We start from the raw sequence: 27,911 nt of genomic DNA on the forward strand, positions 1-27,911 counted from the left end.
GAAGCCCATTTAGTTTCCCCCCTGACGTGGCCCACGTTAATTTGGGCCACTGCTCTATATCCTAACAATTTCAGACAGGTATCTCCATTTTCCTACTTTGACCTGGTGTTATGGAGGAGCGTTAGGTTTAAGTTCGCTTTACAGGGTAGGCCTTCCCTACAAACGCCTATATTTTGTAATCATGAATTTCCCCAAGCTTTAAACTGACACTGCTTTAGATGGTGGTTAGACAATAAACTGATCATCGTGAGAGACTTTATCATTAATGGCAAATTGATGACTCCTAATTATTTCAATATTAAGTTTCACCTGCCATCTACTGAACTTTTTCGTGCTCAACAGATTCTGCATTTTTTGAGAACACCTCCGCCTCCCCTAAGTTAGACTTAGCACCTATGGAATCCCTATGTCTTTTTGGAGCTAACTTACCAGGATCATTGTCTTTTCTTTATTCTCCATTAAACTGTCCACCTACTGGAGGCAAGTTGCCGTTCATGATCAGATGGGAGGAAGAGCTGGGCATATCACTTGATCATGACCAATGGAGTTTCATTTGCCCGACTGCTAGTAAGGGGAGTTTACAAGTCACCCCGATGGAGACCTCTCTTAAATTATTGTGTAGAGTATATATGTTACCGACCAGAATACACACCATGTACCCTAATATTCCTGACACATGCTTTAGAGGGTGTATGGACCCCGGCACTCATCTGCAGACGTGGTGGACTTGTCAAAAATTGAAATGCTTTTGGAGATCGATTATGACACTTGCTAATTCAGTGATGAACACTCACATAGAGCTAACCCCCTGAGGTTTGCTTAGTAGGGGTGAAACCAAACGGTCTTTCTTACCCTTCCTTTAAATTGCTTCAACTCCTTATGATGTCAGCTCGTATACATATTGCTCAAAATTGGAGAAAGCCGACACTTTCAATTACAGCAGTAAAAAAAAGATTTGGTCCCCATGGCTGCAAACTATGGCAGTCCCAAACCTTTCTTATTATTTAGCAATGTGATGGGCTCAATGTGTGGTGGAGGAGTGCTCGGGTCCCTATCCTTATTATTTGCTTTGCCTATTATCGGGAATTTATGGTTTGATCTACCCCATGGTTTCTATACCCGCCCATATGACTCGCTGAGTTTTCAGACATATGTTTTGTTTTTTTTCCTGCATGCTTCTTACTCCACGGACACCATGCTCATAATGTTTCATTTTATCTCGTTCCTTTAAATAATATTCCCTGCTGGATATCGTTTATTTGACTTCCTGCTTGAAGTCCTGACTTATTATTTGTAAACTGCCTATTGTATATCCGAATTGTGTTGTAATTCAATAAATTACTTTGAAACTAAACTGTACATACTATTGAACTTGGGCTTATATAATATTCTAATTTCTGAGAAACTAAATTTTGGGTTTTGATTAACTGTTAGCCATAATCATCAATATTAAGAGAAAAAAAAATGCTGGAAATAGATCACTCTGTGTGTAATGCATCTATATAATATATGAGTTTCACTTTTTGAATTGAATTAATGAAATAAATTGACTTTTCATGATATTCTATTTAATTGAGAAGGACCTGTATACATGGCATTTTCTAATAACTTTCTGGGGTTGTAATGTATATACATTATTACTGTAATGTATACACAGACTGGGGTTACTTGGGCCAACCAGAGAAGATGATTCTGAGGGCCCACCCTCCATCTATATAAATTTTCTTACCGTTGGCTGTATTTGTGAGTTATCCGCTCCCTTCTGGTCCTCAGCTGTGTCACGTGACCAGTGATAGGACTCTCCAACTGCCATAGCGTCTCATGTGTCGACAGGAAGTCAGTTTCTCCATTCATTTCTATAAGGCTCATATTGAGACTGTTATAGTAAGTCTGATTAATTCTCTCACTATTTTTCAATATGCATTATTTATATTGTGGGAGTGCTCCCAAGCTCCTTTAAGACAGCTCTTATGTACTAGATCAAGGTTCAAGACCCTTCTGTAAAATTATCCTTTATTAACAAGTGCTGATAACTGCTTCTATTTTCAATTTATTGTGCCAATAGTTGGGGTCATTGTATTTAGTCTCTTCTTAGGAAGACTATTGCATCAGCCTTCGGACAAACCCAGTTACAGACAACAATCTACGGGGCTTTCTCCTGGACACACCGAGTCCAGTGGTCTCCAGTTATTGTCAGTTGTGGCCGGCATTAGGGTAAGCTCTAGAGCAGGGGTAGGCAACCTCGGTGAAGCAAAGATTTACTGTAAAAATACAGATGTTTTTAAGATCTACCATGATATAAGAAGAAAAAGGTCGACCCTGTTTAGACTCTACACTGTACAAGATGCTATTGTCACATGAAGATTTAGATTTTTAACACACATACATGTTCCAATTACATTGTAAGTCTGCAAATTGTTTTTAAAAAAAACAGGGGCTGAAACACAATACCACATATTTCCCAAAAAGATCTATTCGCTTGAGTAGAGGAGGAAATAATGTGTCGGTCAGAATGGTAACAAATAAAAACAGAGGTTTTTCTGTGGACGATGGTGACAACAATTACAGATGCATTACTCTAAGGCTACATTCACACGAGCGTGACAGATTTACGCGCGTATAAATCGCACATAAATATGTCCATGTGCGTTGCGTTATGCATCAGTGTGCTTTGCGAGTGGCATGCGTTTTTCACGCTCTCGCAAGTACTTCTTTTTAATTTTTATCAATATAATTGATGTGTAAAACACGGACAGCACGCGAATATGCATCCATGTGCTGTCTGGTTTTTACGCACCCATTGACTTCTGTGGTGGCTAGGTGCGTGAAAACGCACTAATATTGGACATGCAGTGAGTTTCACGCAACGGACACTCGCTACGTAAAAAACAAACGCATGTGTGAATAGCCCCATTGAAATCAATGGGGCCGTGTGTAGTGCGTTGTTTCAATGCACAGCACACGGATGAAATTCATGCTCGTGCGAATGAGCCCTAACACTCTTGGACTGTGGACTGAAGTACCCTCATTGTTGCACTGAGGCATCAGTGATCTACTCAGGACCTGTCAAAGATCTACCAGTAGATTTCAATCTACTGGTTGCCTACCTACACCGTATTCCAAATTATTATGCACATTGGATTTAAGTGTCATAAACATTTAATTATTAGTTTTTCAATTAAACTCATGGATGGTATTGTGTCTTAGGCTGGGTTCACACGACCTATTTTCAGGCGTAAACGAGGCGTATTATGCCTCGTTTTACGCCTGAAAATACGGCTCCAATACGTCGGCAAACATCTGCCCATTCATTTGAATGGGTTTGCCGACGTACTGTGCTGACGACCTATCATTTACGTGTCGTCGTTTGACAGCTGTCAAACGACGACGCGTAAAATGACTGCCTCGTCAAAGAAGTACAGGACACTTCTTTGAAACGTAATTTGAGCCGTTTTTCAACTCAAGATTACGGGCGTCAAAGACGCCTCGCAAAATGCGAGGAGGAGCTTTTACGTCTTAAACGACGGAGCTGTTTTCTCCTGAAAACAGTCTGTCTTTTCAGACGTAAAAGCCAGTTCTCGTGTGCACATACCCTAAGGGCTCTTTGGATCATTGTAATCAATCTCAGACACCTGTGATAATTAGTTTGCCAGGTGTGCCCAAACAAAGGAAAAGTACTTAAGGGCTTATTCAGACGAACGTGATATACGTCCGTGCAACGCGCGTGATTTTCACGCGCGTCGCACGGACCTATATTAGTTTATGGGGCAGTGCAGACAGGTGCGTGATTTTTACGCAGCATGAGTCCGCTGCAAAAAAGTCACGACATGTCCGTTCTTTGGGCGTATTTCGTGCATCACGCACCCTTTGAAGTCAATGGGTGCGTGGAAATCACGCACACCACACGGAAGCACTTCCATGGGACGAGCGTGATTCGCACAACAGCTGTCAAACTATGAATGAAAACAGAAAAGCACCACGTGCTTTTCTGTTTACAAACATGCAAACAGAGTGTCATAATGATGGCGGCTGCGCGAAAATCACGCAGCCACGTATCATATGGTGATGACACACGGAGCTGTTAAGTGCCTTTTGCGCACGCAAAACGCCGCATTTTTTGCTTGCGCAAAACGCACACCCCCGTGTGAATCCGGCCTTAGAAGGATGTTCCACATTATTAAGCAGGCCACAGGTTTCAAGCAATATGGGAAAGAAAAAGGATCTCTGTGCTGCCGAAAAGCGTGAAATAGTGCAATACCTTGGACAAGGTATGAGAACATTGGATATTTCAAGAAAACTTAAGCGTGATCATCGTACTGTGAAAAGATTTGTGGCTGATTCAGAGCACAGATGGGTTAGTTCAGATAAAGGCATAATGAGGAAGGTTTCTGCCAGACAAATTAATAGGATTAGGAGAGCAGCTGCTAAAATGCCATTGCAAAGCAGCAAACAGGTATTTGAAGCCGCTGGTGCCTCTGGAGTCCCATGAACCTCAAGGTGTAGGATCCTCCACAGGTTTGCAAGTGTGCATAAAGCTATTATTCGGCCACCCCTAAACAATGCTCACAAGCAGAAACGGTTGCAGTAGGCTCAGAAATACATGAAGACTAATTTCAAACCATGTTGTTTACTGATGAGTGCCGTGCAACCCTGGATGGTCCAGATGGATGGAGTAGTGGATGGTTGGTGAATGACCACCATGTCCCAACAAGGCTGCGACGTCAGCAAGGAGGTGGCGGAGTCATGTTTTGGGCTGGAATCATGGGGAGAGAGCTGGTAGGCACCTTTAGGGTCCCTGACAGTGTGAAAATGTCCTCTGAAAAGTACGTCAAGTTTATGACTGACCACTTTCTTCCGTGGTACAAAAAGAAGAACCGTGCCTTCCGTAGCAAAATTATCTTCATGCATGACAATGCACCATCTCATGCTGCAAAGAATACCTCTGTCATTGGATGCTATGGGCATAAAAGGAGAGAAACTCATGGTGTGGCCCCCATGTTCCCCTGACCTCAACCCTATTGAGAACCTTTGGAGCATCCTCAAGCAAAATATCTATGAGGGTGGGAGGCAGTTCACATCAAAACAGAAGCTCTGGGAGGTTATTCTGACATCCTGCAAAGATATTCAAGCAGAAACTGTCCAAATACTCACAAATTCAATGGATGCAAGAATTGTGAAGGTGATATCAAAGAAGGGGTCCTATGTTAACATGTAACTTGGCCTGTTAAGTTTTTTTTGATTGAAAGAGCTTTTGATTTCTGTAAATATGACCTCCTGATGATGCAAATTCAACAAATTACCATTTTAGTTCTCTTTACAAATTTTAAAATGTTTTGATCCCTATTGTGCATAATAATTTGAAACAGTGCATTTTGAGTTTTTTTACTTCTAAAAAAAACCCTGTTATCATTAGGAGATTTGTTCAATAAAATTCGCATTATACTCCAATGGTTGATGGCTTGAAGATTATACTGACTGTCATTTGCATCGACTATTTAGGAAAATCAGCGAAAAATAACATTTGCATAATAATTTGGAACGCAGTGTATGCGTTAGCCTAATTGCCATGAGCCCTACCCCAAGTTTATCTGTACTACACTTGCTACCATCAACTTGCACCATTTGGAGTCCACCATGCAATGGCGGATCATCACTGGGCGTTTTGAGTGGCTGCCCAAGTCCTGAGGCTCCCGGGGGGGCCATTGTTGCCCCAAGTACAATGCGTTTTTGCAGCGATTTTTCTGTGAATCACGGCAAAAAAATGTAACAAAACGGCTTTGCATATGTCCTGTAAAGGACCTGCAGACATAAAGGTCACATAACCTTAGGTCTGCAGTTCTTGTTACTGCAGTTCTTGTTACTTGTTACTAGAGACTTGCAGTTCACATGACCGCAGGTCCTAGAACAGCAGCTAGAGAGAAGACCGTGAGGTGAGGTGAGCCGCAAGGTAACTATAGGGGGATCATGGATTTGTTTAAGAGGTCTGGGGTCTGTATTTACGGGGTCTGTATTTAGGTGGTCTGGGGTCAGTATTAGTTTAAGGGGTCTGTATTTAGGAGGTCTTGGGTCTGTATTTAGGGGGTCTCTATTTAAAGGGTCTGTATTTAGGGGGTATGTATTTAGGGGATCTGTATATTTAGGGGGTCTGGGTTATGTATTAGTTTAGAGAGTCAGGTATGGGGTCTGTATTTGTTTATGGGGTCTGTATTTAGGGGGCCTGGTTTGAGGGTCTGTATTAGTTTAGGGGGTGTGGGGTCTGTATTGGTTTAAGGGGTCTGTATTTAGGAGGTCTGTATTAGTTTAAGGGGTCTGGGGTCTGTATTTAGGGGGTCTGGTCTGGGGTCTGTTAGTTTTAAGGGGTCTGTATTTAGGGGGTCTGGGGTTCTGTATTAGTTTAAGGGGTCTGTATTTAGGGGGTCTGGTCTGGGGATCTGTATTTAGGAAGTCGGTTGTCTGTATATTTAGGGGGTCTGGTCTGGGGTCTGTATATTTAGGGGGTCTGGTGTCTGTATTTAGGGGTCTGGTCTCACATCTGTATTTAGGAGGTCTGGGGTCTGTATATTTAGGGGGTCTGTATATTTAGGGGGTCTGGGTTATGTATTAATTTAGAGAGTCAGGTATGGGGTCTGTATTTGTTTATGGGATCTGTATTTAGGGGGCCTGATTTGGGGGTCTGTATTAGTTTAGGGGGTCTGGTCTGGGGTATATATTAGTATAGGGAGTCCGGCCTGGGGTCATTAGTTTAGGGGTCAGGTCTGGGGTCTGTATTTAGCGATCTGGTCTGGGGTCTGTATTAGTTTAGGAGGTCAGGTCTAGGGTCTGTATTTAGGGGTCTGGTCCGAGGTCTGTATTTAGGATGCTTTTTCTGGGGTCTGTATTTGTTTAGGGTGCTTGTTCTGGGGTCTGTATTTGCCTAAGGGGGTCTGGTCTGGGGACGGCAACAGTTTAGAAGGTCTGGGGTCTGCATGCATTCTAATTTATTAGTCTGAGTAAAAGGGGTTGTAACGGGCACATCGATAGGTCATCAGTATGAAAAACCGGTCCGTGCCCGGATAACCCCTTTAATGTATGATCTTGGGCCTTGGTGTCTGAATTTTTGTGTTTCTATAGAGACTGGAAATGGCTGCAGAAGCGAGAGGCAAAGATGTCTCATCAGCAAACTTCAGTCATCAGGAGAAGTCGCCATACCGGTCTGTGTCAGATGTAGAAGAAAAGAGAACGACTCCCATCAGAGAAGACGTCACTTGTGAGTCAATGGATCTATAGAGGATCTGTCCCCTCTCCTGACATGTCTGTTGTAGGAAATCCTTGTATTCCACATAAAGTCTTTGTGTACCCAGGACTAATAGACAAAGGCGTGTTACCATTCCCATTGTCAGGAGGATGTGTCCCTCCACAGTGTTATACTGTCATCGATGGTTCGAGACTGTCAGTATGTAGGGACACAGCCCTTTCACAAGAGGAATCGTAACACCCATTTGCCAATGCTCGCAAAAAATGGTGGTGTTCACTATAGACATGGCAGAGCGGCGGTGGGGAAGGGGGGCCCAAGTTTGTGGAACAGCCCAGGGCCTATAGTCTACTTAATCCGACACTGCCACCATGTGTCACTTTGATTCAAATAAAAACTCTTGTGCACAGTAGCATAGAGCCCTCTGAGGGACATTACGCTTTGAATATGCTAGTTACCATGTGCATAAATCCTATGTATGCTCCTTCATGGTGTTGACTGTGCAACATACTTCAACAGACATCATAAAAGCTTAAAAGATAGACAAATAGATAGATAGATAGATAGATAGATAGATAGATAGATAGATAGATAGATAGATAGATAGATAGATAGATAGATAGATAGATAGATAGATAGATAGATTTTAATTAGCTCCTATTCTAGTAATTTGACATTAATGCCTTAAATTTTGGCAGCTTATGAGGTTATTATTATAATTGTTATATTATTATTATTATTATTATTACTACATTATTTTCATTGATAATGTTCAGAAGTTTAAATTATTTTAAAGGGAAGATGTTAGAGGCTTCTTCAGGCCACCAGATTGACATGGTCACAAGGGAAATGCCCCTCCGTATAATCCGGGCTTCTATGTTGAATATCAAAGTGTGAGATTTATTAGCCACACAGACATTTCATATGATATCTATATTGACAGTACGTTTCCTTTTCTTCTCCAGTTGTATTGGACAGGTTTTATCATATCCTAAGACAATGACTACTTCCATGTCCAGGGGAGTATTTTGTAAAATGAGAAATCTGATAGATTTGAGGATGCTCTGCAAAGCATCCTGGGGCATCACAATATGTTTCTATGACTTGTCTTAGCTACAAGATGTATAATTAGCATAGAAGTCACACAAATATTGTGTGGTCAGACCACTGATTTTTTTAATTAAAGTATATTGGAAAACGTAATAAAATTTGTTTTGCCAACATGTAATGCGATAAATATGTATCTTGACGAGGTTTTGCATCGTCATCAAAAAATGCTGAGTAAAAAGACTTCCGGTCCCCCGGCAGTGCTATAACAATCTATAAAAACCTCAGAATCGGCGTGACGGGGGACCGGAATGTATATTAGCGAGTGTACTCACATACTGCAGTGAGTACACTGCTAATAATTTTTGGTCCCCACATAACATTTTAATCAATAATATGTAATACATAATAACAGGGACATACATAGAAAACACTATAGCGTGCAATTATTGTGCAGCAAGACAAAAGAGAATTGGATATACAGGGAGTGTGAACTCTGCCCAGATAATCTTACAACCTATAAGGAATACGTTGGTAAATACATAAGGTTAGGAAATGAGTATTATTATCATTATTATTATTATTATTATCATTATTAGTATTATTGTAATGAAGAGGTAGTGTTAGAGCAGCAGCTGCAGGAATTTTTGACCAGGTGGTACGCTTGTTGGAACGGTACCCTTTTAGGGTGGATTTAAAGGTTTGCTGGGTTTGAAGGGCAGATGGCATGTGGCAAAGATTTGTAGAAGGGACAGGAGACTTGAGAGCAGTTGCGAATATGAGGGTGTGAGGGGTGATAAGTGAGGAGATGAGGACTAGTAAAGATATATAGACAAGGCAACAGTTGGATTATGTGTAAAGGGTAGCTTGTGGAGGGACCAAAACCTTGGTTGGCATTTAGAGCAGCAGAAGTTTAGGATGAATTGTACGGGTGCCAGTCTGCCCCTTGTTAGACCACAGAAGAGTTCTGCAGTATTTCAAACAGGATATACCGTAAGTGCGTGACTAGCATTTGGGTAGTCTCATGCTTAAAGCGTACCTAACTTTTCAGAATAAGCTGTTATATGTGTGGACATAAGAAATAATTCTTTCTGGCCATCATATGACTTGTATTCTGCATTTTTTAGCTGTTTTTCCCTCTGCAGGCTCTATATCTAATTCTCAGTTTTATCTGAGAGAGTCGGTACAGAAAAAATGTCTTTAGGTTGGATGTGTCAGGTTCTGGCTTGTGTGTGGGTGCCTGCCAATTGTGCCCCCACACACAATGCTCTCCAGCCATGGCAAAGAGTGCTCCCCTTACACATACTGACCTCCACTGTGTTTTTGCCCTGCAGCTAGGTGATTGGTGAGATTGCTCAGCCACAGGCACTACTAAGGTGGGCCACAGGCATTAAATAACTGTTGGCCGACAGCTATTCTCCCGATCCACTTATACACTTGCACGCTTGGCTCAGCTTCAGTATTCTTAATGGGTAGAGGGGAGTTGGCCACTGCCAGACACTTCTAAAAGTGTCTTATCTCCCCTGAGAACCAAAGAATTGGGCATGTTGAAATCCAACGTTTTGGGAGGCTCCTATATACAATAAATGTTAGGCCGATCCTGCAGAAATTGGCAGGTTTAGCCGACGTTAATCTAATGTGTATGGCCACCTTTACTCATTAGCATCTGTGTCCTTGGGAGTCATAAACAACTGAAAGTGAAGGCCAGAGCTGATTCCTGGAGGTTAAGTGGGAAAGCAGAGATGAATGTTAACCCTAATTATTGCTCTTGGTTAGATGGGTTTAGTAGGGTGTTGTCAACATAGATTATTACTTTAAGCGGGAGTAGATTGTGGGGGAGAAAAAATACTTGAGTACTCAGTTCATGGGCATAGCAAGTATTCATGGGTCCCCATAGCAAAACTTGCTATGGGGCCCCACTGTAGCAGCAAGACATCTAATGCCTACAGGGTATTTTTGTTTCATCAAATATACTGTACATGTTATTCTTTGTATAATGGAATATTATACATTTTTACTTTATATACTTTCTGTACCAATTCCTCATTATTTTTAAGATCTCTGTTTGTAGTCATTGAATTAAAACCTTCACCGTTTACTTTTCCTAGTCATGAGATGGCACACAGGTTCACGAGACACATCTCCGATAACTGGACTGTAACTGTAATCAGTCCTACCCCTATATGATCACATGACCAGGGCAGATTTATATTCTCCTAGAAGTAAACAATGGAGTTTCCTATTAGATGACTTCAAGCAGAGATTTTGAAAACTGTGAGGAATTGAGATAAAAAACTATATTAAAATATTGTATATCTTTTCATTGTACAACGAATAAGCCTTCCCACCCCCCTGAAACCCGTAATGTTCCTTGACTTTTTTCAGCCTCCACTATGTCACCTGTGTCTTTTTCGCTATTCCTTGGACTTACACGGCCCAATATGGGCCAAGAAAATGAACACCGATCAATGAGACAGCTTGTTGATTGGCACTCATTTGCTTCACAATGAGCTACGATCAATAACGTATGAGGACAAGCAATTGTTACTACGATCGCTCATCCCGACACATTTCCATCATGTTGGCAGCACCTCTCCCTGTTTACACAGGGAGAGGCGCTGCCGACAACGATAATATTTATTTCTGCATATACAATACGATCAGCCGATGAATAACCATTTGTGCGTTCATCAGCTGATCGTTGCCGATCACATGCCGATCACATGAACGCTCGTTTGCCCAATCATTGGCCCGTGTAATAGGGCCTTTACAGTGATCTGCATTTAATAATCGACTGCCCAATTCTCTCCCCTCTTCTATCATCAACTATGATCACTCTCTGATCACTCAAGTCTGAGTTAAGGTGGGACACCTTTAAGCGAAAGTATGACATTATATAAATATGTCTTAGTGCAGTACCAGACACAGTTAATGAACAAGAGTGGCGCTGTTTCTTGGAGAAATCTTGTACAACTCCTTTAACTGCTGGGCCCTATACAAAACAACAATTACCTACTACCCGGGTATTTGATTCCATGACCCGGTTATATGTTTCACTCATATAAAACTTTAGATTTTCTTTCATCCTATTCTGGAGCTTAGCATTAAGAGACCAATGGCGGCAAACACGTTATAGATTATAAGCATGCCTCCTGCTGCAGACCACAAGCAGCTTCTGAGCTGCACATTGCGCACGTATGGTATAGTGTCACAAAGCAGAACTGAATTGCTACCATGTTGTTTCCTGCATTCATCTCATTTTCAGACATCTGTGTGGTTTCGAGTTTCACAAGTAAAAACCCCTTAATACTCCCAAATAATACCTACAGCAGCTCTTTGTCTGATATTCCGCAATCTGTTGAGTGTGTCTCGCTGATAATTACTTTAAAGTCTCTCTGCCAGGCCTCTTTGTCATATAGGTGTGAGCACTTATACACTCGACTGCGTGGCTAGCTCTCTACCGACTGGACGGTCACTCATACAAACTCATGCTGCTTAGTCTATGGATCACAGACAATATAACAATATAGAAAAGCTCTAGTTATACAACACTATATGAAGAGAAATACAGAAAAAGAAAATACTACACACGTTCCAATAAGTCCACACATGGAGAATAGGAGTTAGAGTAGTGGGTTATTTATTCACGTTACCCCTGTGACATTTTCATAAAAATAATCTGCATGTTTAAACAGAATGGTGTTTTTTTTATATTATTACATTTATATAATCTACCATTAGTAAACCAAATAAACAGTCCTGTTTTCTGTATATTACAGGACATTAGATGTCTATCTATCTATCTATCTATCTATCTATCTATCTATCTATCTATCTATCTATCTATCTATCTATCTATCATCTATCTATCTATCTATCTATCTATCTATCTATCTATCTATCTATCTATCATCTATCTATCTATCTATCTATCTATCTATCTATCTATCTATCTATCTATCTATCTATCTATCTATCATCTATCTATCTATCTATCTATCTATCTATCTATCTATCTATCTATCTATCTATCTCATATCTATTTATCTATCTATCTCTATTTCTCATAACTATCTATCTAACTGTAGCGTCCATTGCCGCGGGCCATCGGGTTTACTCACCTACCGACACCCGCGGCCATGGATCACTGAGCGCTGGTCCCCGTCTCCTTCCTAGGAGACGCCAGCGCTCACTTGCGCTCCGGTCCGCTGTGTCCCGTAGGCTTGCGCGCGCACGCTCGTGCCCACTCTTAAAGGGCCAACGCGCACACATGAAAACAATCATCATCATCAACTCACATGATTTCCTAGACTATAAGAGGGTCCCTGCCCGTCTGATCCTTGCCTGAGCGTTGTTAGTTTATCCCAAGTCTGTCTTGAAAATGGTCCCTTAGTGCTTCCCGTTCCAGTTGTAACCCGTGCCCTGTTACCTGTTCCTGTATCCCGTGCTGTGTTCTTGTTCCTGTGCCTACTAGTGTTGGAGTCGTGTCTGATGCACCTGCTGTCGTTTGCCACGTCCTGTGTCATCTGCCACGTACAGTATCATCTTCCACGTCTGGAGTGATTCGCCACATCTGGCGCAACCTGCAGCACCTGCTCTCATCTGCCACGTCTGGCATTACCTGCTGCACTCACCTCCATCCGTGCCAGAGCTGCTGCCACTGTCTGGACTACCCAGGTACCCTAGTGCGGGACTTTGTATTTCTAGGGTACTCTGTTGTTTGGCTAACGGCCTCCCCGCTTCCGCGGTGTGGCCTAGTGGGTCCACAAAACCACATACCCACCAACCGTGACACTATCTATCTATCTATCTATCTATGTCATATCTATTTATCTATCTATCTCATATTTATTTATCTATCTATTTATCTATCTATCCAGGGGCGTAGCTAGAGTGGGGCAGGCGGGGCATGTGCCCCGGGCGCAACTAGTTGGTAGGGAAGGAGGGGGGGGCGCCGAAGAGCAGCTGATCGCTGCTGATAGGCGCCCCGTATGTTGGACACCTGCAGCAGCTTTCGCAAGAGCCAGGAAATTGTGGCGTTCTGACTGGGGTCTGTAACGGCCAGTAAGTGGACCCGTCCAGTCACCTTACCTATTACCAGACCTCACATCAGTGACATGAGGTCAGATGACTCAGGTCAGGGGACAGGTCCACTCCCGTACTGCAGTCTTCCAGCTCTGCCTCTACTCTGTGCTCTGCTGTTACACACGCCAAGAAGCAGAGAGGAAGCTCCGCCCACAGCCCATCCTGACCTGTGATGCTGTCAGCAAGGAGACATGGTGAGTGTCTGTGTGTGTATGTGTGTGTAGTGTGTATACAGTGTGTCTCTGTGTTTGTATGTGTGTGTGTGTGTGTGTGTGTGTGTGTGTGTGTGTGTGTGTGTGTGTGTCTCTGCATGTGTTTGTCTCTTACATCTACTACATTATCTGTACTCAGAGAGTTATCACTGTGTTATCTGTGATGTTACATAGGACTGCAGGCAACATCTGCCGCATTATCTGTAATCAGGGAGTTATCACTGTGTTATCTGTGATGTTACATAGGACTGCAGGTAACATCTACTACATTATCTGTACTCAGAGAGTTATCACTGTGTTATCTGTGGTGTTACATAGGACTGCATGTAACACTACTACATTATCTGTACTCAGAGAGTTATCACTGTGTTATCTGTGTTGTTATATAGGACGGCAGGTAACATCTACTACATTATCTGTGCTTTGTACATATGTGCCTGTGTGCGTATATATGGGTCTGTTTGTGAATGTGTCTTTGTGCTTGTATATATGTGCCTTTTATGTATTTGCATATGTTCCTGTCTGTGTATTTATCTGACGGTGTGTGTTTTTATATGTGTCTGTATGTCTATATATTTACCTGTATGTATATATTCCAGATGTGTGTATGTATATTTGCCTGTATGTCTAAATATCTGTCTTTATGTATGTACAGTATATATGTTCCAGCGTGTCCATATATGTGGTTAATTTTTGGTTTGTGTAGGGGGCGGCATAGAGCGTCCCGCACAGGGCGCCATCCAAGCTAAGGCCGGCCCTGGCTGTCACCAACCCTAGTGAGAAGGAACTTCGCCGCTGCCTGCACCGCATGACCTCCTCGGCTCCTCCGGTAAGTCACACCAGGCAGAGCGGAGAGTGGTAGCTGTAGGCTACCGCTCACCGGTCTGTTCACAGTGTGGCGCTAAGTACAAGGGGGGGGGAGTGTGGCGCTATATAAAAGGGGGGGAGTGTGGTGCTATTTACAAAGGGGAAGCGGGCTGTGTGTGGCATTATCTACAAGGGGGGGGGGGAGTGTGCCGCTATCTACTAGGGGGGAAGCGGGCTGTGTGTGGCACTATCTACAAGGGGGGCTGTGTGGCGCTATTTATAAGGGGGGCTGTGTGTGTGCTATCTACAAGAGAGGGGCTGTGTGTGGCACTATCTACAGGTGGCTGTGTGTGGCCTCTTTCATTTATTTTTATGTTAATTACATTATAGAACTATATCGCTTGTAAAATGTAGAAATGCTTTTATACTCGAGTTACATTAAAAAAATTGAGAAAAAAAATTAGCCCTCATTGATTGGTAGGGAAAGCAAACATAGCGAGGGGGAAGGAGATGTCGGGAAGTAAGTTGGGGGGGGGGCGCCAATCTGAATCTTTGCCCCGGGTGCAGGAGAACCTAGCTATGCCTCTGTATCTATTTATTTATCTATCTATCTCATATCTATTTATCTATCTATCTATCTATCTATCTATCTATCTATCTATCTATCTATCTATCTATCTCATATCTATTTATCTATCTATCTATCTCTATTTCTCATAACTATCTATCTAAGGGTATGTGCACACGTAGTGACCAAAAACGTCTGAAAATCCAGAGCTGTTTACAAGGGAAAACAGGCCCTGCTTTTCAAACGTTTTTTGATCAACTCGCATTTTTCGCAGCGTTTTTCGTGCCGTTTTCGTGGCGTTTTTTACGTCCGTTTTTGGAGCTGTTTTCATTGGAGTCTATGAGAAAACAGCTCCAAAAACGTCCAAAGAAGTGTCCTGCACTTCTTTTGACGAGGCTGTATTTTTACGCGTCGTCGTTTGACAGCTGTCAAACGACGACGCGTAAATAACAGGTCGTCTGCACAGTATGTCGGCAAACCCATTCAAATAAATGGGCAGATGTTTGCCGACGTATTGTAGCCCTATTTTCAGACGTAAAACGAGGCATAATACGCCTCGTTTACGTCTGAAAATAGGTTGTGTGAACCCAGCCTTACTGTAGCGTCCGTGGCTGCGGGCCGTCGGGTTTACTCACCTACCGACACCCGCGGCCATGGATCGGTGAGCGCTGGTCCCCGTCTCCTTCCTAGGGGACACCAGCGCTCACTTCTGCTCCGGTCCGCTGTGTCCCGTAAGGTGCGCGCGCACGCTCGTGCCCGCTCTTAAAGGGCCAACTGGCACACATGAAAACAATCATTATCATCAACTCACATGATTTCCTAGACTATAAGAGGGACCCTGCCCTTCTGATCCTTGCCTGAGCGTTGTTACTTTATCCCAAGTCTGTCTTGCAAATGGTCCCTTAATGTTTCCCGTTCCAGTTGTTACCCATGCCCTGTTACCTGTTCCTCTATCCCGAGCTGTGTTCTTGTTCCTGTGCCTACTAGTGTTGCAGTCGTGACTGCTGCACGTGCTGTCGTTTGCCACGTCCTGTGTCATCTGCCACGTACAGTATCATCTTCCACGTCCGGAGTGATTCGCCACGTCTGGCGCAACCTGCAGCACCTGCTCTCATCTGCCACATCTGGCATTACCTGCTGCACCCACCTCCATCCGTGCCAGAGCTGCGGCCACTGTCTGGACTACCCAGGTATCCTAGTGCGGGACTTTGTATTTCTAGGGTGCTCTGTTGTTTGGCTAGCTGCCTCTCTGCTTCTGCGGTGTGGCCTAGTGGGTCCACAACCACATACCCACCAACCGTGACACTATCTATCTATCTATCTCATATCTTTTATCTATCTATCTATCTCATATCTATCTATTTATCTATCTATCTATCTCATATCTATCTATCTATCTATCTATCTATTATCTATCTATCTATCTATCTATCTATCTATCTATCTATCTATCTATCTATCTATCTATCTAATATCTATTTATCTATCTATCTCTATTTCTCATATCTATCTATCTATCTATCTATCTATCTATCTATCTATCTATCTATCTATCATCTATCATCTATCAATTCAATTCAAAGAAGCTTTATTGGCAGGACCAAATACACATTAGCATTGCCAAAGCAAGTAAACAATCAGGAACTGAGGGATTGGGGGATAGGGACACATCTAGGGTCGGGGTTATACAAGTCCATGGCATATCATTTCTCTCTCAGTCTATGGCATGCAGTGACATATTGTGCTGCTATGCCCACTGTGTTTTCCTCTTCACCCAGCAGGATGTATAGTTTCTCTTCCTCTTCCATGGAGCTGAAGTCCGGTAAGAGATCAGAGAGTCTCCTGAAGTGAGTGTCCCTCACTGCTGAGTATTTGGAGCAGTGTAGCAGGAAGTGGGCCTCATCCTCCACGGCCTCCGGGTCACTCTGTTGGCACAGTCTGTTCTCCCTGGGCTTGAAGGTCTGTCTGTGAGACCCAGATTCGATGACTAGATTCTGGGCACTCAGTCTATACCGACTCAGGATCTGTCTATCTCTGGGGTTTGTCAGTTTCTCCTGATATGGCGCCAGTTTGTATTCTCTCTGTAGACTCTGGTATATTGTCAGTTTCTGGGATGTCTTTATATCGTTCCTGCAGTCACTGATATAGTCCTCTTGGCGCTCGTTTATTGTCTTCTTGATTTCGGCTTTTGTGAGGCCGCGCTGAGTGACATTTTTGTCAGGCTGGGTCAAGGTGAAATGTTCCGCGGGGCCTGGTTTACCTGGGACCCCTTGGTGCAACAAGGCTTTATAGTGATAGGAACTTTGCCTGCTGCTATGTAGGTGGGCCCAGAATGATAGCGCCCTCTCTGGATTGTGAGGTGTAGTGGGAATCTTCCCAGTTCGGCTCCACAGGCACTATTTGAGGTACTCCGATGGACCTGGAGAAGGTGTTTGCAGAATTCCAGGTGGAAAATTTCTGTTGGGCTGGAATCCCACCTTCACCAGTCTGGGTATGTGTCCGGACCCCAGACTTCACTGGCATACAGGAGTATTGGGGAGATGATGGAGTCAAAGATTTTAAGCCAGACGGTCACTGGTGGTTTGAGGTGGTAGAGTTTTCTTCTGATGGCATAAAAGGTTTTGCACGCCTTGTCTTTCAGCATCTCAATAGCTTGTCTAAGGGTATGTTCACACGGCCAAATTTCAGACGTAAACGAGGCGTATTATGCCTCGTTTTACGTCTGAAAATAGGGCTACAATACGTCGGCAAACATCTGCCCATTCATTTGAATGGGTTTGCCGACGTACTGTGCAGACGACCTGTTATTTACGCATCGTCGTTTGACAGCTGTCAAACGACGACGCGTAAAAATACAGCCTCGGCAAAAGAAGTGCAGGACACTTCTTTGGACGTTTTTGGAGCTGTTTTCTCATAGACTCTAATGAAAACAGCTCCAAAAACGGACGTAAAAAACGCCGCGAAAACGGCGTGAAAACGCAGCGAAAAATGCGAGTTGGTAAAAAAACGTCTGAAAAGCAGGGTCTGTTTTCCCTTGAAAACAGCTCTGGATTTTCAGACGTTTTTGTTGACTACGTGTGAACATACCCTAAAGCTTCCTGATTGGTAGATTTCTAGGCACAGGTAGGTGTCTGTCTTTCTATCTATCTATCTATCTATCTATCTATCTCATATCTATCTGTCTATCTATCTATCTATCTATCTATCTATCTATCTATCTATCTATCTATCTATCTCATATCTATCTATCTATCTATCTATCTATCTATCTATCTATCTATCTATCTATCTATCTATCTATCTAGCAGATATAAAAAAAATGGCGACAGCACCCTGCAACACTAATGCCACCTAAACCACTAAATATAAATAGATATGCACTAAAGCTAAATCTACCTACAAATAGGGAGGTTCTTAGTGCACATTTTGATCAAAAAGTGTTAGCCCACCTGCCACGACAAGGCGACCTCTATCTCTCTCATATCTATCTATCTATCTATCTATCTATCTATCTATCTATCTATCTATCTATCTGTATGTCTGTCTATCTATCTATCTATCTATCTATCTATCTATCTATCTATCTATCTATCTATCTCATATATTTTTTTATCTATCTATCTATCTATCTATCTATCTATCTATCTATCTATCTATCTATCTATCTGTCTGTCTGTCTGTCTGTCTGTCTGTCTGTCTGTCTATCTATCTATCTATCTATCTCATATCTTTTTTTATCTATCTATCTATCTATCTATCTATCTATCTATCTATCTATCTATCTATCTATCTATCTATCTATCTATCTATCTATCTGTCTGTCTATCTGTCTGTCTGTCTGTCTGTCTGTCTGTCTGTCTGTCTGTCTGTCTGTCTGTCTGTCTGTCTATCTATCTATCTATCTATCTGCCCTGGGTGATTTTAATTAGTTTAATGCTGGTTCCTACCATCCCCAGATATATATGTAGGCTTAGTCCCAGTTCTGGGTGTATGTGCAGCATAGGTTCCCACCTTACAGAGGTCGCCTTCTCGTGGCAGGTGGGCAAACACTTTTTGATCAAAATGTGCACTAAGAACCTCCCTATTTGTAAGTAGATTTAGCAGTAATGCATATTTATTTATATTTAGTGGCTTAGGTGGCATTAGTGTCGCAGTGTGCGGTTGCCATTTCTTTTTCTGCTATCTATCTATCTATCTATCTATCTATCTATCTCATATCTTTTTATCTATCTATCTATCTACCTATCTTTCATGTATCTCATATCTATCTATCTATCTATCTATCTATCTATCTATCTATCTATCTATCTATCTCTCCCATATCTATCTCTCTCATATCTATCTCTCTCATATCTATCTATCTATCTATCTATCTATCTATCTATCTATCTATCTATCTATCTATCTATCTATCTTTCATGTATCTCATATCTATCTATCTATCTATCTATCTATCTATCTATCTATCTATCTATCTATCTATCTATCTATCTATCTTTCATGTATCTCATATCTATCTATCTATCTATCTATCTATCTATCTATCTATCTATCTATCTATCTATCTATCTATCTATCTCTTTCATGTATCTCATATCTATCTATCTATCTATCTATCTCATATATTTTTATTTATCTATCTATCTATCTATCTATCTCTTTCATGTATCTCATATCTATCTCATATCTTTTTATCTATCTATCTATCTATCTATCTATCTATCTATCTATCTATCTATCTATCTATCTATCTCATATCTATCTATCTATCTATCTATCTATCTATCTATCTATCTATCTATCTATCTATCTATCTATCTATCTATCTATCTATCTATCTATCTCTTTCATGTATCTCATATCTATCTATCTATCTATCTCATATATTTTTATTTATCTATCTATCTATCTATCTCTTTCATGTATCTCATATCTATCTCATATCTTTTTATCTATCTATCTATCTATCTATCTCATATCTATCTATCTATCTATCTATCATCTATCTCCTATCTATCAATCTTTTTTATTTTTTTCTTCGTTATGTCTATACAAATCAAGGATTTTAATGGTATAAATACATGGTATAGTCACAAATCCATCTGTGTGCATTCAGTGTGCCAATGTGTATGTGTGTGTGTTGGGGGGGGGGTGTTCAGAGCGGCCTGTCAGTGTTCCACAGACTGCCTCATTAACATGCAAATTAGCCCGCTCTGTCTGACGATCCTTCTCTCAGACAAGCTACACGGATATGCAAATGCTAACGAACCTCTTGAAATGGCAAGTTTGCTTCGTTAGTGAAGAAGCACAGGGCAGGAGGGGGCTAAATATGAGGGGTTCAGATCTGACAGTGTTATGTCTGCTGTAGGGTCTCTGAGGATTGCTAAATCCTTATTCTAGGTATTTCACCTTCATTTCTGTCACTACAAACCTGAACCATTAGTTTTACTTGACCTCTACAAGTAGGTCAATGAGGAATACTCTACATAGAGCCTAATTCAATCAAATATATACATTTATAGATTATTATTCCTTCTCATCATACATTCCAATGTATCTGTATCACTAGAAAGTCATTTACGTGACAATGTATTTATCAATGTTCCTAACTCCATGTCTCTCTATATAGCTGTTTTCTATAACTCCCATCCCTATATTTATGTCTCTTGTGATCACTTTATAGAACACTTTCTTTCCCCTATTAATCCTTATCTTTATATAACTGTCCTTTCATCTTTTCGTATAACAGCTCCTGTCCTCTCTGTTCCCTTACAAATCCTTATCCTTACCTGTTCTTCACTCCTTTAATCATTCCATATAACTCTTTCTCTCTCCAAATAATTGGTAGTTTTAAATACTTATCTCTATATAACTCTTTATATGTAAGTTACTGTTCCTTATGACTCCTATTTTCACTCTGTATAACATCTTCTATCTTTTCATATAACTTCTCTGTAAAGGTGGTCTTACATGGCCAGACGTGGGCCGTGTAAACAAGTGCAGATCAACGAGACAACTCGTTGATCGGCGCTTGTTTGCTTCTTTCACAAGGAGCTAATATGGGGATGAGCGCTCAATCGTTCGTCCCCATACATTTTTATCATGTCGGCAGCACATCCTGCTGTTTCCACAACGATAATATAATATAATATTTTTGCATTTAAAAAGATTGAATCGGCTAATGAACTAGTGTTTGCTTGTTCATCGGCAGATCGTTGCCCTGTTTACACAGGGCAATTATCGGGAACGAGCGTTCTACGAACGCTAGTTTGCCCGATTATTGACCCGTGTAAAAGGGACCTTACTCCTTATGAAACTGTGATAACTCTGATCAATCAATGTAACACTTTTTTACTTAACATATATAGCTGTTTCCAATAACTTCTTATCTCTATAAATTTGTTCCATATTGTGCTCTATATATTTGTTCCATATTGTGCTCCGTACCCATGCTCTGTCTCTATATAACTTTTTTTGCTATATCTCCTGAACTATCTATAACTATTTGTGATAAGTCCTCGAATCACTACCTATAAAAGCTCTTCTGTCTTAATATAACTGTTCTTTTTAATAATTTATCTCTATATAACTGTTTGTGATAACTCCTCTAATCCCTCTATATAACAACTCCTGTATCTCCATATAACATTTTTCCTGTAACTCCTTATCTGTATCACTGTTCCTTATAACTCCTTTAAATCCTCATCTATCTCTATCTCCCTCTCTTATCTCTCTCTCTCTCTCTCTCTCTCTCTCTCTCAATCTCTCCAAAAATCAATATGGGTCCCCATATTATGATACCAGATGTAGCCACCCAGGATAGGAGAACCTGGTGTGCCTCCATACCCCTTTCATGATGTCCCCTCGCTTGCTTACAATGCATTTCCTCAGGAGAGGGGAGTCCTGCACAGGTTCTCACCTCCCAATAGAAAAGTGGATGGGAACTTCCAGGTCTGATCCCCTTCTCTCCAGGGGCCCCGTAGCTGCCGCATGGTCTTCCTCTACGCTACTCCCTTGCACATAAATGTTTTACAACAATGGGAATGCTATTTCTATCATCACAGATTTCTTTTAATGTATGTGTGCTCTTTTAATGTCCAATGTCCCGATGATTAAAAATATTGAATCTCTGGTCAAATCAGGTCCAACTCATTAGTTACATAGACTTTAACAGTAGGGTATAAATACTGTGCTTAACACAGTTCCAATGGGGTTACTGTTCTCAGCTATCTCTGACTGCTGAATGACAAAACTGTCTACTTATACAGCATTATAGGAGTGCGGGATCTATAACTGCATAACTAGGCATATTTACCATTTGGGAATCTAGCAAAGCATGCTAACAACCACTATATAGCTCACCCACAAAACCACATAACTAAGAAGTAGCAAAATAGAATTTCTAATAACTTGAGGATAACCCAAGAGGCAAATACTGTTTAACACCGCTATATCACCTTTATTCTTATTATTCAATAACTAGCAGGCTGGAAATGGTTAAAGAGATATAATCTTGTGTTGGATCCTAAATCCTCTGACAGGTTTTCTGTGTTTGAAAAGTTCAGGATGGCTGCTCTCATGTCTAAAGGAAAAACAAAATGGCATTTGGGGTTTGACTTTTTTATATGCTGACCCTTCTCTTCCTCGTGTGTCTCTCGCTCCACGGGGAAAAGGTCAATCTGCGTCCAACCGTCAAACTGCCCTCTACGAAACCCATTAATGCTTTCTCTTCATTATTAGCAGACAGAGCATTTTTGAGGTGATTTCCTATTGTGTCGGATAAATCTGACCCCATCACAGAGTTGCTGACACACACACCACTATAACATGTAGTACACACCTCAGGTGCACCAGTGTATTACACAAAACTGACTCATAGTCTCGTGCCTGCCCTATACACACCTTTCATTTATACACTTAGAAGGTAGCAGTTGCCAAGTTCATACCTCAGACTCTCCACAACCGTCAATGAATAAATGACAGAGTACATGTGCCAGTCTGATTCATTCTTCTAAAATTACCTCAAAATTTGCGCTTGCTAGATAGCTATGGGAATTCTTAATGCAACATGTTAAATGGCAGGTTGTATGATATCAAAATCTGAAACCCAGCAACCTCCTTATGACCCCATATGCATTCTATAGGTCAACATCTTTTATTAACTCTATCTGATTTCATATATTATTCAGATCCTGTTTTATATTTTAGTCACTTGCACATACTTCAAGCAAACCTGCTTTTGATACATGAACCTTCTCTTGCACACTCAAACTAGCCACAGGCTCTATACTTCTAGTTACACACACACATTGCACATAAACTGTACACAGAATAAGAACAGATAGTAAAAACTCCATTTGAATTTCTATTAGATTCTCAGCCCTTTGGCTAGGAGTCTTTAATGTTCAAAGAGCTGTGGGAGGGAGGGGAAGAGATAGGGAAGAGAAGAAACGCAGAAAATGATAGTAAGAAAATGAGTAGAGAGAGATATGGAAAAGACAGTGTATGCTTAGAAGAAAGTCGATATACTGTAGGAGAGATGACTGGTAATAGAGCCGAGACAGGTTTGTATAATATATAAATAAATATATATATATATATATATATGCAGTGGATATAAAAATTCTACACAACCCTGTTAAAATGCCAGTTTTTGTCATGTTACAGAATCAGTACAAGATGAAAAATTTCAGATCTTTTTCCACCTTTAATGTGACCCATAATATGTACGATTCCGTTCCACCCTCTTATAATTGGGGATGTTTTTGTGTTCAGAATTAGCCAATCACATTTAAACTCATGTTAAATAGTAGTCAGTACACAGCTGCCATTATTTAAAGTGATTCTAAGTAACGCCATATAAAGTTCAGCTGTTCTATTAGGATTTTCCTGACATTTTCTTTGTTGCATGTGACAGCAAAAGCCATGGTCCGTAATGAGCTTACAACACATCAAAGGGATCAGATTGTTGAAAGGAATCAGTCAGGAGAAGGGTACCAAAGAATTTCGAAGGCATTAGATATACCATGGAACACAGAGAAGACGGTCATCAAGAAGTGGAATACATTTGGCACAACAGTGACCTTACCAAGAACTGGACGTCCCACAAAACTTGTTGAAAAGACAAGACTTAGATTGGTCCAGGTGCCTACCAAGAGGCCTACAGCAACATTAAAGGAGCTGCAGGACTTTCTGGCAGGTACTGGTACAACAATCTCCTGTATTCTTCATATGTCTGGGCTGTGGGGTAGGGTTGCAAAACAGAAGCATTTTTTCCCACCTTACAGAGGTCGCCTTGTCGTGGCAGGTGGGCAAACACTTTTTGATCAAAATGTGCACTAAGAACCTCCCTATTATAAGTAGATTTAGCTTTAGTGCATATTTATTTATATTTAGTGGTTTAGGTGGCATTAGTGTCGCAGTGTGCTGTCGCCATTATTTTTCTGCTGTATATTTGCAGTCACAGGTGTTCCTGCACCTGCATACACATTTTATATCATTTAGTTGGAATGTGCTGTTCAAATTTTTGTTGTGTTTATGTGATCCATATATGTGGGGTTAGTGACTGCCTCCATTTTTGTTCTTGCACTCCTCCCATTCTGCCCTGGGTGATTTTAATTAGTTCAATGCTGGATCCTACCATCCCCAGGTATATATGTAGGCTTAGTCCCAGTTATGGGTGTATGTGCTATAAGTAGATTTAGCAGTAATGCATATTTATATTTAGTGGCTTAGGTGGCATTAATGTTCGCAGTGTGCTGTCGCCGTTTCTTTTTCTGCTATATATATATATATATATATATATATATATAAGTACAAGGATAAAATTAAGTGAAAATATATGTTTGAGGAGCTCCCTATTTTTAGCTCCAAATTCTCTCGAAATATTTTGTATTTTTATTTTTTTTTTTTTTATTAGTGCCTCTTTAATAGATTTAACTTATTCGAACCCCTAAGGTACTTGTTCCATGCACACCTTACAATAAATGAGCTTTATGTCAGATGTAACATTTATGAATTGGATGAATGATGTAGGAACAGCCAACCAAATAGATTTATTTTTGGATATACTTTTGGACTATGGAATCAAGATTATTCAGTAGCCCTATGAGCACAGTCATGTTTTAGAACTACTTTGGCTATAAAGGTAGCATAATATGCCAGTCGAACCATAAAGAATAAATCAACTTGAAAACCTTTATGTCAAACTCATAAGACTCCACGAACAGGGTACCTATAGGGGGGCAGATGTTGCAGTTGCACCCGGGCCCTGGAGCCTGAGGGTCTTAAAAGGAACTCTGCCTCATACGCAGAGAACTATAAATTACATGTGATAATTGGGGGGCCCTGTTACAGATTTTGTGTTGGGATACAGGAGATTCATGTTACAGCTCTTGAGATATAAGGAATTGTTTGGCTGGATTCACACACTGGAGAACTGCTTTAGCTGAACCCTTTATGTGACATGGAGGGGACACATTACTCACTGGTGATTTTCTCTTTCTAAATTTAATCTGGGTACCACATCAAACAGGTCCCCATCTCTCTGCTTCTTAGACCCTTGGTAGTATGAAATGGGGTGAGGCTGCTACTAAGGTTACCTGCAGTCACATCAGAATTTTTGGAGAGTTTTCAGTGGAGTTGGGCTTTATATTAAATTTGCCATCATATGTGCCACAAAAATTTGACCAAACAAGTACAAATTATATTGACAGTGCGTTTCATTGACACAAGCAGTAATAATATTGAATTTATCATTTGTCTTAGTAATGTATAATTATTTTGTAGGGCTAAAATTTTCAACCACTCAGTTATACATTTTCCTGGTAACATAGTGATTTGGATGTGGCAGTTTATTTATTTGGGTACAAGGGTTCCAATTAAGTAAAAACTCTAATTCTGTCAACTTAATTTAGCTGCAATATGCTCCAAATAAACAGAATAATGAGAGTTAAGCATGGCAAAATGCATCAATCTGCTGTAACTCTTCTACATTTCACCAGGAATGAAAATGGTTAAAAGTTCTTTTCATTTTTATTTTATTATTGGATAAGATTAACATTATCCACATATTTGGTATATAAAACATTATATCATTTATATGCTGTGTTCAACTACCCTTCTTTTCTTAGCCCCCTCTCATACTCTCACCATATCCCACCTCCCCCTCTTTCTCTCTCTCTCTCTCTCTCTCTCTCTCTCACGCTGGTCTAATTGTGCGTGCAGAATCGGATGTGAATCCGACCAGGCGAAATAACCGTGAGCAGAGACAGCGATTAACATTACCCACTAACCTCTCACCTGCATGGGTACCCAGAGGAATAAGGGATAATCAAAGAGGGGGCTGACCTTGTGTGACCTCCCACTCAGAAGATGATGGGCTTGTTATCCTAAACCTATTAGTAGGGTAAAAAAATACACAAGGAAAGTAGTATATTCATGCATATCCTCCCTACCATGCAATGTCACAAAACACACATACACACACACATTTGGGGTGTGCCTACAGACTATGTAATGGGGCTGTCCTTGTATGTCAAGCAGTACGCTTGAAAGCCACAGACTCCTGGCTTCTGTGAGCCTCAGGCTGTGGCTGTGACACTGGGAGAAATGAATGCATGTGATACACGCCGTGTCCCTGCCAGCCTCGCACGACATGTGACAGAGACAGTCTGTGTGTCACCAAGCAGCACGCAGTCTGCCAGCTGTGGAGGACAGACACCTACGTGAATTTCTCTATACTGACTGGTCCTAGCTGTGTGTTGAAATCATTTAACATAGATAGATAGATAGATAGATAGATAGATAGATAGATAGATAGATAGATAGATAGATAGATAGATAGATAGATAGATAGATAGATAGATAGATAGATAGATAGATAGATAGATAGATAGAGTGATATGAACATGATTGATTGATTGATTGATTGATTGATTGATTGATTGATTGATTGATTGATTATATGTATATATATATATATACACACACATACACACACACACACACACACACACACACACACACACACACACACACACACACACACACACACACATATATATATATATATTTCCAAATGCACACATGCAAAATGTTAGTGAGCAGTGAGTAGCAACTACTCTGTCCCCTTGGATATTCATTAATATTTCATAGCTCTATCAATTATTCCCTCCTCTACCATCATCTGTCTGCAATAAACAGTGTCTGAGAGAGAGCACTCACCCATAGCACGCTGCACTCCCACACATCCCTGTATAATGATGCTGGTATCTATCTAGCTATATCTATCAATAGTAAATATACCAGACTGCATCCTGAACCTTTTAATGAATATGCCACATTATAAAAAAAAAAATTTAATAAGCATCTGCAATATTTCCCGAAATGTACAAAGTCTTTATTTTACCTTTTTTATTTGGTCAGTCTGGCAGCTTGAGGGTTACATTTTGATCTTATACCAAAAATGGATAAAATGAAATTTATGTCTAAAAATGCAGAAAAATAGGCAGAAGTTGGCAGAGAGAAACAGAAGGCAGGAGGGGAGCAGATGTAGAGAGTGGGAGAAAGACAAGAGGGGGGAGTATAAACATTACTTCTTTAATATATATATGCAAATTATTTTTTATATATATATATATATATATATATATATATATATATATATATACAAAAAAAATAAAATCATATATACATATATGAGAGATATGTTTAAGATATATGTTTGTATAAAACATATACTACCTAGGTCACATGTTTTCCCCCGTAACTTTAGCGGGGGTGGGGGACATGACATATGGGACCACATGAAGGCTGTGGCATCACAATGTGGTTTTCCATAGTAGCAGTTCTAGAAAGATTCTCTTTCTTTTTTTTGCAGTTCTTGCTGTAGTTTTACAGGCACAGTGGTGTGAACATGCCCTTCAGGTGTCTGTATCTCTTAAACTGTCTTTGTAAAATT

Source organism: Rhinoderma darwinii, chromosome 2 (genome assembly GCF_050947455.1).
Source record: "Rhinoderma darwinii isolate aRhiDar2 chromosome 2, aRhiDar2.hap1, whole genome shotgun sequence".
In the NCBI taxonomy this organism is placed as follows: Eukaryota; Metazoa; Chordata; class Amphibia; order Anura; family Rhinodermatidae; genus Rhinoderma; species Rhinoderma darwinii.